A 16,900-nucleotide genomic window follows, 5' to 3' on the forward strand; every position below is an offset into this window, starting at 1 on the left:
CAGGTCTTAGAACACTGGTGAAGAAAAATTATACACAGAGAGAATGAAAACAAAAAAATACCAAAGAATATGCAATTATGGAAGAATTTTAGGTATTATAGGCATATATATATATATATATATATATATATATATATATATATATATATATACAGAGAGAGAGAGAATAAAAAGAAAAATCCTAGATAACACATTAAAGTACAGCTTCAAATATGCGGCATATCCTCATAATGCCATTAATCAGCCATAGCAGAGGGACCCACTTGTTGGGCAGCAATGAGAAACTGTAAGCTCACATTATGGAAAGAAAGAATGAAATGGGGGAAAGGAGGAATGCATTCTCCACTTCTTTTTGCCTGAGGAACCTCACCATTACTATAGTCATCAGACAACATATTTTAAGATGTATTACCTCCTGGTACCTGGTATATATATAATGAATGTCCTTTTACTTTGCAAGAACTATTTCTGTTATCCAAGAGCTTGCAATCCATGGAATAGGTCTCCCTATGTCTATATCCCTATGGATAGGAATAATATAAATTAGAACTTGATGAGAAAATTGTCTTCTGAACTTACCAATAAAAGCACAGTTGCAAAGTCGTTAAGTGTTGGCTCTTAAGAGAAACTTCAACATTCTAGCTATCCTACCCATTTGCCAGTAGCTTGGGCAAGTTTATTCATTTTCTGAGCCTCAGAGATGGGCTTAGAGATGTCTCAAGGATAACATGAAATATACCTATTTAGAACTTAGCACAGTGAGACACCATAATACATAATGTTAGATAATGTGGAGGATGTTCTTAGGACTCCTTAAGCCCTCTCAAAATGGAATGATATCTCCCCTGTTGCTGCCTCACATAACTCAATGGTCAGACTTCTCCGATTGTCCACAGCTGAGAAGAGATGCCTCGCCTAGGTCATGCCCCCTTTCTGAATGAAGGCAGCCGAATCCTACAACTACTTGACACAAGGATATAAAGGCCTGGTTCCACGGCCTCAAAAGGCAACACTGTGAAGGACCATCCCAGCTCCATAATTCTATGGAAGCTCAGCTGAGGCCTTTGTTGAGACTACAGGGCAGCCCAATTTCACTTTCTGTCCAGTCCTGTTTCCTTCCCTTTCCCAATAGGTCTACATCCTGAGAGAGTTCCCCAAATTACTTCCTGTAAAATGATCTCTGTCTCAGAAACTGCTCCCCCAGGAACTTGACCTACAACACATAAGTTTTACTTTTTGAGTCTCAAAAATTGTGTATATTAACATAATTAAAATTGTTTAAAATTAATTTTTACGCTTGATACTTTTTTAACATCATGTCTTTAAGGCATGAAATACTATACTCATTTCTTTATCTGATAGTCTCATTTTATGACCAGACTTCTTTGGAATATGTGATACTTTATACACTTATTCTCTTAGGTCCATAAAACAAGACTACTAGTACAAACTAGCCCCAAGGCTCCTTTTAAGGCTGAACTGGGAAAATCAATTAAGTACTTAAACTGCCCTTGGAATATCCTGCAATATTCATTTAGAATTTAGTAGTTCAGATACATTCTTTCTTCTGCTTCCTTTTCATAAATATCTATAACATTTCTTCTAAAAATATTTTGAAACTAATATTCCTCTTACGCCAATTTGTTCATGTCATTTTCTGATTCTAATTAGAAATAAACATCTAGACTTCTGGTTTCAAATAGGAAATGTACAAATTTTATTGAAATATTGATACAAATTTCTCTGAAAAAAACACATGACAAAATGTAATAAATCAGTAGAATCATTCAAGCACATTAAATTTATTCTAGGATCCAGACACAAATGCAAGAAAAATTTCTACAGACTCTCAAATAAGGAACATGATTAATTAGTTCAACCTATTTAGTGAATTCTATTTACCTTAAAAGTTGGATAAATTGCCAAGTTTTTAAAATCAAAAATACTTTAGTAAAAATTTTATTTTTTGTATTCTCTAACAATAAACTGTTAGAAAGTTGTCCCAGAACTGTTAGTGTTCTCAGAATATAAAGATCTTTTTTCCTCAAATTGGATTCTAAACATTCTGCATGTCTTCTGTTTGTGAATTGAACAAGCATGCTTCTGCCAAAACAATGTAAAAAAGTATATTGAACATTTAATTGCATATATTTTGTATTTGTTATTTAAAAATATATACTTGTTCATTGTAGAATAATTAAAATTTGAAAGAAATATAGTTCAAATTGTCAATATATACAATACTCTTTTAATATATTTGTATATTAAAGCAAAATGTTTAATATATGTGTAAATTAAAATAGTTCTGAGGAACTATTTGTAGATGCTTTTCTGTTTTATGTAAATAATTCAGTCCTTTGCCCTATTAAAAAGTTAATGCTGATAGAATGATATGCTAATTTATATTTTCCAGTTGATATAGTCCTTTCAAGAGCACTGGGATATATAAAATCTCTTAGAAAACTATTGATAGTAGTGATTTTGCTCATCTCAAGGATATTCAATTAATTAACTATAACCTTTGGTCTTAAATTTGCATTTGTACTCTAGCAGAACAGGATTTTCTGTTGACTATTAAGAGAATGAGTTTAAGGAGAAAAAGACATATTCTTTTTCTGTTAATTTAAAAATTAACAGAATTTACAGAATTACTTCCTACAAATTTCAGCAATTAGTTTTTATGTCTACATAACAAAATGAGACCGAGAACTTGAGACAAAATACAATATACTTTGCTGAAGTGTGTTTTAACTGATAAAATATATTAAGGTCAATAAACATGTTTTAAAGAAATATATGGTGACTATATATCCAGAATAACACTTCCAAATATTTTTTTTTAAAAGGCTGAGATCTTGCAACCAGAATTGGAAAACATTTGGATTTGTAGCCCAAAATGATACCACCTGTATTGTCCAAAAAGCCTCAAACAAACTAAGCGGACCTAAGTTTATGTTGCCCGCAAAGGACAGGAAGACATAATGTTAATTACTCTCTATAGGCTTTAAATATTACCCAAAGATAAAACTTCAAGGAATATTAGCTTCTTACCTTTTAAAAGACTGTACATAAAGAATTAATGCCTCGAGGATAAAACAAAAGAATTAATAAGCAGAGGAATTCAATTACACATTTTTTTTCAAATGTATCATGTTTGGAATATAAGATAGCTATGCTTAATACATTTAAAGTTTAAAATTAAGCTTGAAAAACAAGAATATTTAAACAAGAAAAAATTATATAAAAATGTAAATAGTATATAACTGCCCCTATAAAACTTGTAGAATCAAAACTAATAAGTAAAATGTGAAATTCAGTGAATGGGTCAAAAAATCAAATTAAAGTTAAGAAGACAAGTAAGGTGTGGAAGCTACATAGGAAAAAAACTAAGACAATGCATCTCAGAGAAACAAAGTACAAATGAAATAGAGGTTCAGGACTTGCAGGATAGCATGACAAGGTCTTAAGTAGATATAGCTGGGTTTTCTGAAGGAGATCATAGAATGGAGAAAAATAGAATATTTAATGATGAAGTGGCTAAGGAATTTTTAAAATTATATAAAGAAACTAATCCTTTAATTTAGGAATCCTAAACTATCCCCCATAAAACTCAAACTTTAACACATCAGAATGAAACTGCAGAATTCCAGAAGAAAATATCTGAAACTAGAGTAGGAAAACCAGCAAAAACAGCAATACACTACTTCCAAATGTGCATTCAGGCTGAAAATTAACTATGTAACACAAACAATGACATCCAGAAAACCTTAGAATAATGTCTTTACTGTACTAAGAAAATATTTTTGATCTAAAATTCTAATTCTGAAAAAATATTCTATAACTAAAGCAAAATAAACAGCAGATTAAAAAAGACTAATATAAAAAGAATTTCAAAATACATTGATTAAAATGTATAAATAAAAAAATATCAGCTCAGATAAAATATCTGAGATGATAAAAAATTAGCAAAGATTCTGATTTACATGTGAGTATATTTAAATAAATCTTGTATAAATAAATGTAGTAATACATAAGTTTTAAGAAAAATAGAACAAAACTTTATAATACTCTATTAAAGAAACATTTTATGAAGTACTTGTTTCATTTTATATTTCTACCAGCAATACATAAGAGTTTCAATTGCTCTGCATCCTTCCAATAATGGGTTTAAAATTTTGTTTTTCAAAAATTTCTGAGCAGTTCTAATAGTTACATAGTGGTATCTCATTTTGGTTTTAATTCAAATTTTCCCAATGTCTAACAACTTTGGATATCTTTCTGTGTTCTCATTTGCCATTTTTCTCTCTTCTTTGTTGAAATATTTGTTTAAATAGTTTGCTCATTTAGAAAAATGGGCATTAAATCGGGTTTGTTTTACTGAATTTTGAGAGTTCTTTGTATATTGTGGTCACAATTCCTTTTTCAAATATATTTGCAAATATTTTCTCCTTGTCTATGGCATGTCTTTCCATTTCCTTTAGAATATGTTTCAAATCCATTTTTACTTTTTATGGAGTCTAATTTACCTATTTTTTTCATTTTATGCATTGAGTTCTATATAAAAAGCCTTGGACTAACTCACTGTACACTGTTCAATATATATATTTTTTGGTCTGTGTTCTCTTTGTTTCAAGTGACATAATTTACCCTTTATCAGTTACCTAATCTGCTGATAATGCCATCCAGTGCATTTTTATCTCACAAACTATATTTTTTATTTCCATAAGTTTAATTTTTATATAGCTTTGATGTCTCTCCATAATACGGTCATGATATTTTCTATATTCTTGAATATAAAACAAATATATTTTTTACACTGTTTAAAGTTCTTGTCTGTTGGTTCTAACATCTGTTTCATTTCTGGGTCACTTTTTATTATTTATGTTACTCTTCATTATAGAGCAGATTTTCCTGGCATGCCTGACACTTTTTTTTTCTTTTATTTTTCTTTTCTTTTCTTTTCTTTTATTTACTCTTTTAAACAGCTGGCCCTTATTAGTCATCAATTTTATACACATCAGTGTATACATGTCAATCCTGATCTCCCAATTCATCACACCACCACCTCCAACCTCCTGCTGCTTTCCCTGCTTAGTGTCAAGTTTGTTCTCTACATCTGTGTCTCACTTTGTGCCCTGCAAACCAGTTCATCTGTACCATTTACCTAGGTTCCACATATATGCGTTAATATATGATATTTGTTTTTATCTTTCTGACTTACTTCACTCTGTATGACAGTCTCTAGATCCATCCACGTCTCAGCAAAAGACCCAATTTCGTTCCTTTTTATGGCTGGGTAATATTCCATTGTATATATGCACCACATCTTCTTTATCCATTTGCCTGTCGATGGGCATTTAGGTTGCTTCCATGACCTGGCTATTGTAAATAGTGCTGCAATGAACACTGGTATGCATGTGTCTTTTTGAATTATAGTTTTCCTCAGGGTATATGCTTGGTAGTGGGATTGCTCGATCATATGGTAATTCTATTTTTAGTTTTTTAAGGAACCTCTATATTGTTCTCCATAGCAGCTGTATCAATTTACATTCCCACCAACAGTGCAAGAGGGTAGTTTTGATTTGCATTTCTCTAATAATTAGTGATATTGAGCAGCTTTTCATGTGCTTCTTGGCCATCTGTATGTCTTCTTTGGAGAAATGTCTATTTAGGTCTTCTGCCCATTTTTGGATTGGGTTCTTTGTTTTTTTTTAATATTGAGATGCATGAACTGTTTATATATTTTGGAGATTAATCCTTTGTGGATTAGTTTGCAAATATTTTCTCCCATTCTGAGGGTTGTCTTTTCCTCTTGTTTATGGTTTCATAAACACAGCTTTTGCTGTGCAAAAGCTTTGAAGTTTCATTAGGCCCCATTTGTTTATTTTTGTTTTTATTTCCATTACTCTAGGAGGTGGATCAAAAAAGATCTTGCTGTGATTTATGTCAAAGAGTGTTCTTCCTATGTTTTCCTCTAAGAGTTTTATACTGTCCAGTCTTACATTTAGGTCTCTAATCCATTTTGAGTTTATTTTTGTGTATGGTGTTAGGGAGTGTTCTAATTTCATTCTTTTACATGTAGCTGTCCAGTTTTCCCAGCACCACTTATTGACGAGACTGTCTTTTCTCCACTGTATATCCTTGCCTCCTTTGTCATAGATTAGTTGACCATGGGTGTGTGGGATTATCTCTAGGTTTCCTATCTTGTTCCATTGATCTATATTTCTGTTTTTGTGCCAGTACCATATTGTCTTGATTACTGTAGCTTTATAGTATAGTCTGAAGTCAGGGAGTCTGATTCCTCCAGCTGCATTTTTTTCCCTCAAGACTGCTTTGGCTATTCGGGGTCTGTTGTGTCTCCATACAAATTTTAAGATTTTTTTGTTCTAGTTCCATAAAAATGCCATTGGTAATTTGATAGGGATTACATTGAATCTGTAGATTGCTTTGGGTAGTATAGTCATTTTGACAATATTGATTCTTCCAATCTAAGAACATCGTGTATCTCTCCATCTGTTGGTATCATCTTTAATTTCTTTCATCATTGTCTTATAGTTTTCTGCATACAGGTCTTTGTCTCCCTAGGTTGGTTGATTCCTAGGTATTTTATTCATTTGTCGCAATGGTAAATTGAAGTGTTTCCTTAATTTCTCTTTCAGATTTTTCATCATTAGTGTATAGGAATGCAAGAGATTTCTGTGCATTAATTTTGTATCCTGCAACTTTACCAAATTCATTGATTAGCTCTAGTGGTTTTCTGGTGGGATCTTATGCATTCTCTATGCATAGTATCATGTCATCTGCAGTGACATGAAACTTCTTCTTTTCCAATTTGTATTCCTTTTATTTCTTTTTCTTCTCTGATTGCCGAGGCTAGGACTTCCAAAACTATGTTGAATAAGTGTGGCGAGAGTGGACATCCTTGTCTTCTTCTGATCTTAGAGGAAATGCTTTCAGTTTTTCACCATTGAGAATGATGTTTGCTGTGTGTTTGTCGTATATGGCCTTTATTATGTTGAGGTAGGTTCCATCTATGCCTACTTTCTGGAGAGTTTTTATCATACATGGGTGTTGAATATTGTCAAAAGCTTTTTCTGCATCTATTGAGATGATCACATGGTTTTTATTCTTCAACTTGTTAATATGGTGTATCACATTGATTTGCGTATATTGAAGAATCCTTGCATCCCTGGGATAAATCCCATGTGGTCATGGTGTTTGATCCTTTTAATGTGTTTTTGGATTCTGTTTGCTAGTATTTTGTAGAGGATTTTTGCATCTATATTCATCAGTGATATTCGTCTGTAATATTCTTTTTTGTAGTATCTTTGTCTGGTTTTGATATCAGGGTGATGGTGACCTTATAGAATGAGTTTGGGAGTGTTCCTTCCTCTGCAGTTTTTTGGAAGAGTTTGAGCAGGATGGGTGTTAGCTCTTCTCTAAATGTTTGATAGAATTCACCTGTGAAGTCATCTGGTCCTGGACTTTGGTTTGTTGGGAGTTTTTTAATCACAGTTTCAATTTCAGTGCTTGTGATTCATCTGTTCATATTTTCTATTTCTTCCTGGTTCAGTATTGGAAGGTTATACCTTTCTAACAATTTGTCCATTTCTTCCAGGTTGTCCATTTTATTGGCATAGAGTTGCTTGTCGTAGTCTCTTAGGATGCTTTGCATTTCTGTGGTGTCTATTGTAACTTCTCCTTTTTCATTTCTAATTTTATTGAGTCCTCTCCCTCTTTTTCTTGATGTATCTGGCTAATGGTTTATCAATTTTATTTATCTTCTCAAAGAACAAGCTTTTAGTGTTATTGATCTTTGCTATTCTTTTCTTTGCTTCTATTTCATTTATTTCTCCTCTGATCTTTATGATTTCTGTCCTTCTACTAACTTTGGGTTTTGTTTGTTCTTCTTTCTCTAGTTCCTTTAGGTGTAAGGTTAGATTGTTTATTTGAGATTTTTCTTGTTTCTTGAGGTAGGCATGCATAGGTATAAAATTCCCTCTTAGAACTGCTTTTGCTGCATCCCATAGGTTTTCGATCTTCGTGTTTTCATTGTCATTTGTCTCTACATGTTTTTGATTTCCTCTTTGATTTCTTCAGGGATCTCTTGGTTATTTAGTAATGTATTGTTTAGCCTCCATGTGTTTGGGTTTTTTACGTTTTTTTTTCCCTGTAATTGATTTGTAATCTCATAGTGCTGTGGTCAGAAAAGATGTTTGATATGATTTCAATTTTCTTAAATATACTGAGGCTTGATTTGTGACCCAAGATGTGATCTATCCTGGAGAATGTTCCGTGTGCACTTGAGAAGAATGTGTAATCTGCTGTGTTTGGATGGAATGTTCTATAAATGTCATTTAAATCCATCTGGTCTGTTGTGTAATTTAAAGCTTGTGTTTCCTTATTTATTTTCATTTTGGATGATCTGTCCATTGGTGTAAGTGAGGTGTTAAAGTCCCCCACTATTATTGTGTTAGTGTCAATTTCCTCTTTTATAGCTGTTAGCATTTGCCTTATGTATTGTGGTGTTCCTATGTTGGGTGCATATATATGTGTAATTGTTATATCTTCTTGTTGGATTGATCCCCTGATCATTTTGTAGTGTCCTTCCCTGTCTCTTGTAATATTCTTTATTTTAAAGTCTATTTTATCTGATATGAGTATAGCTACTCCAGCTTTCTTTTGATTTCCATTTGCATGGAATATCTTTTTCGATCCCCTTACTTTCAATGTGAATGTGTCCCTAGATCTGAAGTTGTTCTTTTGTAGACAGCATATTGATGGGTCTTGTTTTTCTATCCATTCAGCAAGCATGTGTCTTTTGGTTGGAGCATTTAATCCATTGACATTTAGGGTAATTATCAATATGTATGTTCCTATTACCATTTTCTTAATTGTTTTGGATTTGTTTTTGTAGGTCCTAATCTTCTCTTGTGTTTCCCACTTAGCACAGTTCCTATAGCTTTTGTTGTAGAGCTGATTTTGTGGTGCTGAATTCTCTTAGCTTTTGCTTGTCTGTAAAGCTTTTGATTTCTCCATAGAATCTGAATAAGAACCTTGCCAGGTAGAGTAATCCTGGTTGTACGTCCTTCACTTTCATCACCTTAAGTATATCATGCCACTCTCTTTTGGCTTCCAGAGCTTCTGCTGAGAAATCAGCTGTTAACCTTATGGGATTTCCCTTCTATGTTATTTGTCATTTTTCCCTTGCTGCTTTTAATAATTTTTCTTTGTCTTTAATTTTTGCCAATTTGATTACTATGTGTCTCGGTGTGTTTCTCCTTGGGTTTATCCTGTATGGGACTCTGTGCTTCTTGGACTTGGGTGGCTATTTCCTTTCCCATGTTAGGGAAATTTTTGACTATAATCTCTTCAAATATTTTCTCGGGTCCTTCCTCTCTCTCTTCTCCTTCTGGGACCCCTATAATGTGAATGTTGTTGTGTTTAATGTTGTCTCAGAGGTCTCTTAGGCTGTCTTCATTTCTTTTCATTCTTTTTTCTTTATTCTGTTCCACAGCAGTGAATTCCACCATTCTGTCTTCCAGGTCACTTATCCGTTCTTCTGCCTCAGTTATTCTGCTATTGATTCCTTCTAGTGTAGTTTTCATTTCAGTTATTGTATTGTTCATCTCTGTTTGTGTGTTCTGTAATTCTTCTAGGTCTTTGTTAAACATTTCTTGCATCTTCTCGATCTTTGCCTCCATTCTTTTTCTGAGGTCCTGGATCATCTTCACTATCATTGCTATGAATTCTTTTTCTCAGAGGTTGCCTTTGTCCACTTCATTTAGTTGTTTTTCTAGGGTTTTATCTTGTTCCTGCATCTGGTACATAGCCCTTTGCCTTTTCATCTTGTCTATCTTTCTGTGAATGTGGTTTTTGTTCCACAGGCTGTAGTTCTTCTTGCTTCCGCTGTCTTCCCTCTGGTGGATGAGGCTGCCTGACACTTTTGAGTGGAATATTAGGAATTTTTAAGTTTATGTTGTTTTATACTGTTATAAAATTATCAAAATTTACTTTGTATTATACTGGATGTTTTTGTATTCCTATTAATATATATTTGGAAAGAGTTTGGTCCTTTTGAGACTTGCTTTTAAACTTTTTTAGATGGGACCAGAGCAGCCCTTAGTCTAATTCTAATTTTGTATATCAATAAGGCAATCTTATTTTGAGTACTTCATTGAATGCTCAGAGTATTAAAAGGTTTTTTTGTTCCAGTTGCTGAAATATGAACTATCCCAGCCCTGTATGAGCTCCAGACATTGATTTATCTTCTACTTTTCAGCGGTTCTTTACCCAGCCTCAGAGACTTTCTTCATAATCTTGCACTGATCAATGTGCAGTTGAAGATCCAAGGGGTAACCTCTAGATTTCCAGAAGTTTTTTTGCTTTATGCAGCTCTCTCATTTTTGTTGATCTGCCTTGAAAATACTAGTCACTTTGGCCTCTATGAATTCTATCTCATCAACTCATGGTAGGTCTTCCACTCCACACCCTCAAACAATTACCTGGAAACTCTCTTCAGGCAGTAAGCTCAGGCAATTGTTAGGGCTCTGCTCATTTGATTCATTCTCTCAGTGATGACTGTCATGTGGCTGCCTATTGTACAATGCCTAAAAAACAGTATTTCATATATACTTTGGGTATTTAAGGCAAGAGGGTAAATCCAATCCTATCTCTTCATCATTACTACAAGTGAAAGTTTGGTAATTTTAATCATGTTTAAATTTCCAAGTGTTCATTTCTTGTGTATAAAAATGCAGTTCATGAAACTGTGTTATCCCACTTTATTAGATCTAGTAGCTTCTTTGTAGATTCCTTGTTTGTTATTTTACAATGAAAACCATGTTGTCTACTAATAAAGACAGTTTTATTAGTTTTATTTTATTTCCAGTCTGTATGCCATCTATGTTTCTTCTAGCCTGATTCTTGGCTGGTAATTCTAATACTGTGTTGAAAAATAATTCTAAGAGTAGATATATTTGCATTTTTCCTATTCTTAGTGGAAAAGTATGCAGTCTTTCACCTTCATTATTATGTGATCTGTAGGTTTTTCATAGATACCCTTTATCTGGTGGAGAAAGTTCTCTTTTAGTGCTATTTGTCTGAAATATTTTAATTGATTTTTAAAGTCAGAGATGGATATTAAATTTTGTCAAATGTTTTATCTAAATCTGTTTACTTGGATTTATTGTAATAATCATATGGTTTCTCTTATAGTGTATTATACTGGATTACTTAAGAATGTTGAACCAATTTTGCACACCCATAATAAACCCCTCTTGTTCATGGGGCGCTAGATTTTTTTATATATATATAGTTAGGTTTGATTTCCTAATATTTTGTTAAAATTTTTATATCTTCAAGGAGAGATATTGGTTAGTACTTTTCTCTTTATTCTCTCTACTGGATATCATAATGAGATATAAGTACATAATGTTGGCTTCTAAAAACGGGTTGTAAAATATTTCCTTTTCTTCCATATTCTGAAAGAGTTTGTGTGGAATTGGCATTATTGTTTCCTTGAATAATAGAGATCACCTGCTTTTTTTGAAAAAGAAGGTGACAAGCTGATTGAAAAATTTATGTGAAAGAGGAAAGGGCAAAATACAGCTGAAACATTCCTGAAGCAGAAAAACAAAGTGAGAGAAATTACACTTATCTAATAATATAGTTATGAAGACAGCAAGATATCAACATTGAAATTTAAATATTAAAAAATACTTTTTAGGGCTTCCCTGGTGGCACAGTGGTTGAGAGTCTGCCTGCCGATGCAGGGGACACGGGTTCATGCCCCAGTCTGGGAAGATCCCACATGGCTTGGAGCAGCTGGGCCCATGAGCCATGGCTGCTGAGCCTGCGTGTCCAGAGCATGTGCTCCACAACGGGAGAGGCCACAACAGTGAGAGACCCATGAACTGCAAAAAAAAAAAAAAAACTTTGTAATATAAAATCAAGGAAAACAAACCATGCATATGTGGACTCCTAAATTATGACAGAGCAGACATAATAGATTTGGGGGAAAGAGTGAACTTAGAAATAAATTGTCTGGAAATGTCTGAATGACATTATAGATAAGAGCAATAGAAATGTATCTCACACTATGCACAAAATTTTATCCCATTTGAAGTACAAGGCCCAAGGTGAAGGACAAAATTATAAAACTTTCAGAAAACAAAATAAATGATTATTTCCTTAGAATATGGATGAATTTCTTAAATGAGACATGAAAATGTCAAAACATAAATAAAAAGACAAATATCTTGACTAAATTAAAATTAAGAACTTCTGTTTATGAAAAGACATTAAATGATGAAAATGTAAAAAAATAAAAAGGAGACTTGCAAAAAACTGGGTAAAGATATGTACAACATGTATAATGGGCATAAGAATATATTATGGAACAGTGTAAATGAAAGAATTAAAATTCGTGTCAATATGGATGAAACTACAGAAGGTAATATTGAACAAAATAAGCAATTTTTAAAGTATACATCTTGCAAAAATGTACATTATCTAATCCATTATGTACCATAATGGGTATATGACTTTGGTTATATCAATATTCTAAATTATATATACATGCTCTGAACACTGTGTATTAAATTATTTTTAAATTAAAATATTAAAAAAGAGTTTCATTTTCTGCCCATGTTGATTTTATTTTTTTCTCTCCAAATAAATTTTATGAATGTTATTAATATCACATATGTTTTTAATATGTAGACTTTACCTTCTTCTCATTATGCATGTTACTGTCTCAAGCCATACTTTGCTGTTTATCCAATTGATAAAAATACATTTTAAAAGTTCTTTTGAGGGAGGGGCAAGATAGGGGAAGGAGATTAAAAGGTACAAACTGCTAGGCATAAAATAAATAAGATACAAGGATATAATGTACAGCACAGGAAATATAGCCAATATTTTATATCTTACAGTAACTTTATGGACTAAAATCTATAAAAATTGTGAATCACTATGTTGTATACCTGAAACTAACAAAACATTGAAAATCAAATATACTTCAATAAAAAAAATTATTTTAAAGTTCTTTTGAGTAACTAGCATGTGAAATGTCCTATACTGGGATTAGAAGGGGATATAAAGAAATATAAAATGTGATTTTTTTGCTCTCAATATTCACAAGCTTATGAAAATAAAACTTTAGCATCCTGATATATCTTGCTAAAATGGCTTCATGTTATTTCTGTTATAGCTTAAAATTTGCTTTCTGGTTATGTATGGAACACTAAACCTAGATACAGTATAGTCCAAATCCCCAAATATTTTTAAGCCTCATAAACCCAAATAAAACACCCTCCCCCACAAAAAATGACAGCAAAAACAACCAACCATCACTGTCAATAATTTGTTACATGTGAAAACAATCTTGTCAATTTTCAATTTCTAATTATCAGTTATATCACATAAATTTACTAGAGGGATTATTTAAATACTTGTGGACGCTCCTTGCTCTCACATCAAACCTGGTCTCTGTGTCCTTATCTTTCTTTGGTCTAGTCTGCCTGTTCTGAACTCTTATCCTTTGCAATACCATGGATTTGCTACTGGCCTCTCTAGAGTCTACAATTAGGCAGCCTCTTTCCCATGCTCTGCATTATTTGGTCTATAAAGCCAGCTAAACAAACTGAAAAATCAACAACTCTTCTTAAATCCATCAGAGAAGTGAGGTCACAGGGCAAACTTCTGCCCCTAACAATTAGACAGACAGACAGACAGACAGGCAAATATCTAGCATCAATTGTAAGAATATCAACTTAACAGAGCAGAAACCTACAACCAGAAACTTCAACGTGAACCAGTGTCCCTGAGAAGGGAAACTTGAATTACAATTGATGAATTGCTGAAGCATCAGAGTGGACAAATCTGATAAAAACTCCAGGGGATCCAGTCATTCGGGGAACCCCTACATTTTTGAGTTTTACCTTTTGGAGTTCTAAGTTCTCCTTTCTGTTTCTGGCAGGGGGAGGGAAAAAGGAACTATGTTGTAATATGACAGGACATTCTGTTTTGCTCAGCAAGTCCTGCCCTCAGGAGAAGCTACTTTACCAGCAGCTAACCTGCTAGGGTACCATCAGAGCCTAATCTAACTGAGGGAAAGGAGATACCTAACTTCAGCCCACTCTAGTCTTCCATGTGTGGGAAGGGAGATACACAACTCCAGCCCCCTCTGGCTATCAGCCATCCTGTCTCACCTAAGGGTGGGAGTAGGGGAGAGAAAGTAAGAAGCACTAGTGAAGTTCATAGTCCAGGAGCACAGGTTCATCAAAAGACTAAGACCTGAGCTTCCCTGGTGGCGCAGTGATTGAGAGTCTGCCTGCCGATGCAGGGGACACGGGTTCGTGCCCCAGTCTGGGAAGATCCCACATGCTGTGGAGTGGCTGGGCCCGTGAGCCATGGCTGCTGAGCCTGCGTGTCCACAACGGGAGAGGCCACAACAGTGAGAGGCCCACGCACCGCAAAAAAAAAAAAAAAAAAGACTAAGACCTAACCATAGGAATATAGAATTCTTTCCCTTCCCCACATCTTACCCACACATAACTGAAGACATATTTACACCATTTCATTTACCCAGTTATTTTTATTTCATACATCATGTATGGCTTTCAACAAAAAAATATAGCACATACTAAAAAGAAAAAAAACGTTTGAGGAGAAAGAGCAAGCATCAGAACTGGACTTAGATATGGTAGGAATGTTGGAATTATCAAACTAGGAATTAAAAAAAGAACTATGGTTAATATGCTAAGAATTTTAATGGAAAAAGTAGACAACATGCAAGAACAGATTAATAATATAAGTAGGGACATGGAAATGAAGAATACCTTTGATGGGCTCACTACTAGACTGGACACAACTGAAGAATGAATCTCTGAGTTGAGAATATGACAACATAAAATTCCAAAACTGAAAGGAACAAAGAAGACTGAAAAGAATTTCTTTAAAAACCAAAATAGAACAGAAAACAGTTCTAAGAACTTTGGGTGTTACAGAAGGTATATGGTGTACACATAATGGAAGACCAGGAGGTGAAGAAAGAGACAAAGGAACAGAAGCATTACTTGACACAATAACACAATTGAGAGTTTTCCCAAATTAATGTCAGATCCCAAAACACAGATTAAGGAACCTCAGAGGACACCAAGAAGGATAAATGGCAAAAAGCAAAAGACAAAAAAAACACAAAAAACAAAACAAACACTACACCCAACACCAAGGCATATAATTTTCAAACATCAGGAAATCAATTCTAGAGAAAAAGTTTTGAAGAAAGACAGAGGAAAAGCACTTTACCCACAGATGAGCAAAGATGAGAATTACATCCAACTTTTCCTCAGAAACCACATAAGCAAGAATAGAGTGAAATAAAACATTTAAAGTGTTAAAAGGAAAAAAATACCAAACCTGCAATTCTGTACTCTGCATAATCATCCTTCAAAAGTGAAGCAGGAATAAAGACTGTCTCACAAAAACAAAACTTGAGTAAATTTTTTGACAGCAGATCTACTTTCTAAGAAACATTAAAAGAAGTTCTTCTGAAAGAAAGAAAATGATATGGATCAGAAACTCAGAACTACATGAAGAAAAGAGGAGCATCAGAGAATGAATAAGTGAAGGTAAAATAATTTCAAACAGCAAAGTTTCTCAGTGAGTAAGAAAACAGCAGTCAATTTCAAAAGGAGGTAGTTGTTAAGGCACGTCATGGCTGTAGCATGTTCGTGGGAGAAATACTGTTTCCTGTTAAATCTGCAGCTAGCTTTATCCATCTTTTATTCCAGTGAAATGAAAGGTAAGACAAAGGTTTAGCATCAAGCTAAATTTTTATTTTCTCAATCTCCTCTTTTGGTCAAGGGCTGATGTCAACCTGTAGGACATTATTTTATGCAATGCATATCTTCCATTGTCCAGGTTCCGTACAATAGATGGCTGTCTGGGGAAGTGGACTACAGCCAATCCTTCATCTTTTTTTTTTTTTTTTTGTAATATGAGCTATTGAGATTTGATATGATAATGGCTTTATAGTAACACTTAAGACTCTGCAGATCACATATCTGAGCAGAACAACACAGACAAATACAAGGAGAAATATTTGGTCAGAGATTATAGTATACTTGATCTCAAGATCATATAGGCTAATATCATATATGATCAGTGTAACAATGTCAGCCATACAAACAAGATTTATCATGATTTTTGTTAATATCTGAATATTCACATTCAACTATAGTAAATTATTCTAGATATGATTTGTAGTGAAACTCTCCTTGTATGCTTCACATATTGAAACTCTACCAGTCAATAGACGTTTAAATGTTTGTTTATTTTTCCAGAAATAAAATGCAACAATAATCGATGTGATTACATGGTATATAAAATTCATCAAGCTATACACTGTAGATTAATATACTACACTGTATGTTTGCTACACTTCAATTAAAAAGTTTTTTGAAAAAAAGAAAAAGAGGGACTTCCCTGGTGGTTAGTGGTTAAGACTCTATGCTTTCAATGCAGGGGGCGAGAGTTTGAACCCTGGTCAGGGAACTAAGATCATACATGCCGCATGGCGTGGCCAGAAAAATAAAAAAATAAAATAAAATAACATAAAATAAAATAAAATTAAATTAAATTAAATTAAATAGTAAAATAAAGTAAAATAATAAAATAAAATGATAAAATAAAATAAAAATAGAATAAAATAAAACATCCACAAATTCTTTAAAAAAAAAAAAGGCAGAAAGAGTGCCACTGAGGATAATTTCCTTGCCCAAGGTTATATAGCATTTTATTACAAGAATAAAATGCATCAAATATTTTCATGAGACTAATTTTGAAAATGTACTTATCTTTAAAAGCTCTTAACTCTTTGTGTACATAAATGTAA

Source organism: Mesoplodon densirostris, chromosome 1, assembly GCF_025265405.1.
Source record: "Mesoplodon densirostris isolate mMesDen1 chromosome 1, mMesDen1 primary haplotype, whole genome shotgun sequence".
In the NCBI taxonomy this organism is placed as follows: Eukaryota; Metazoa; Chordata; class Mammalia; order Artiodactyla; family Ziphiidae; genus Mesoplodon; species Mesoplodon densirostris.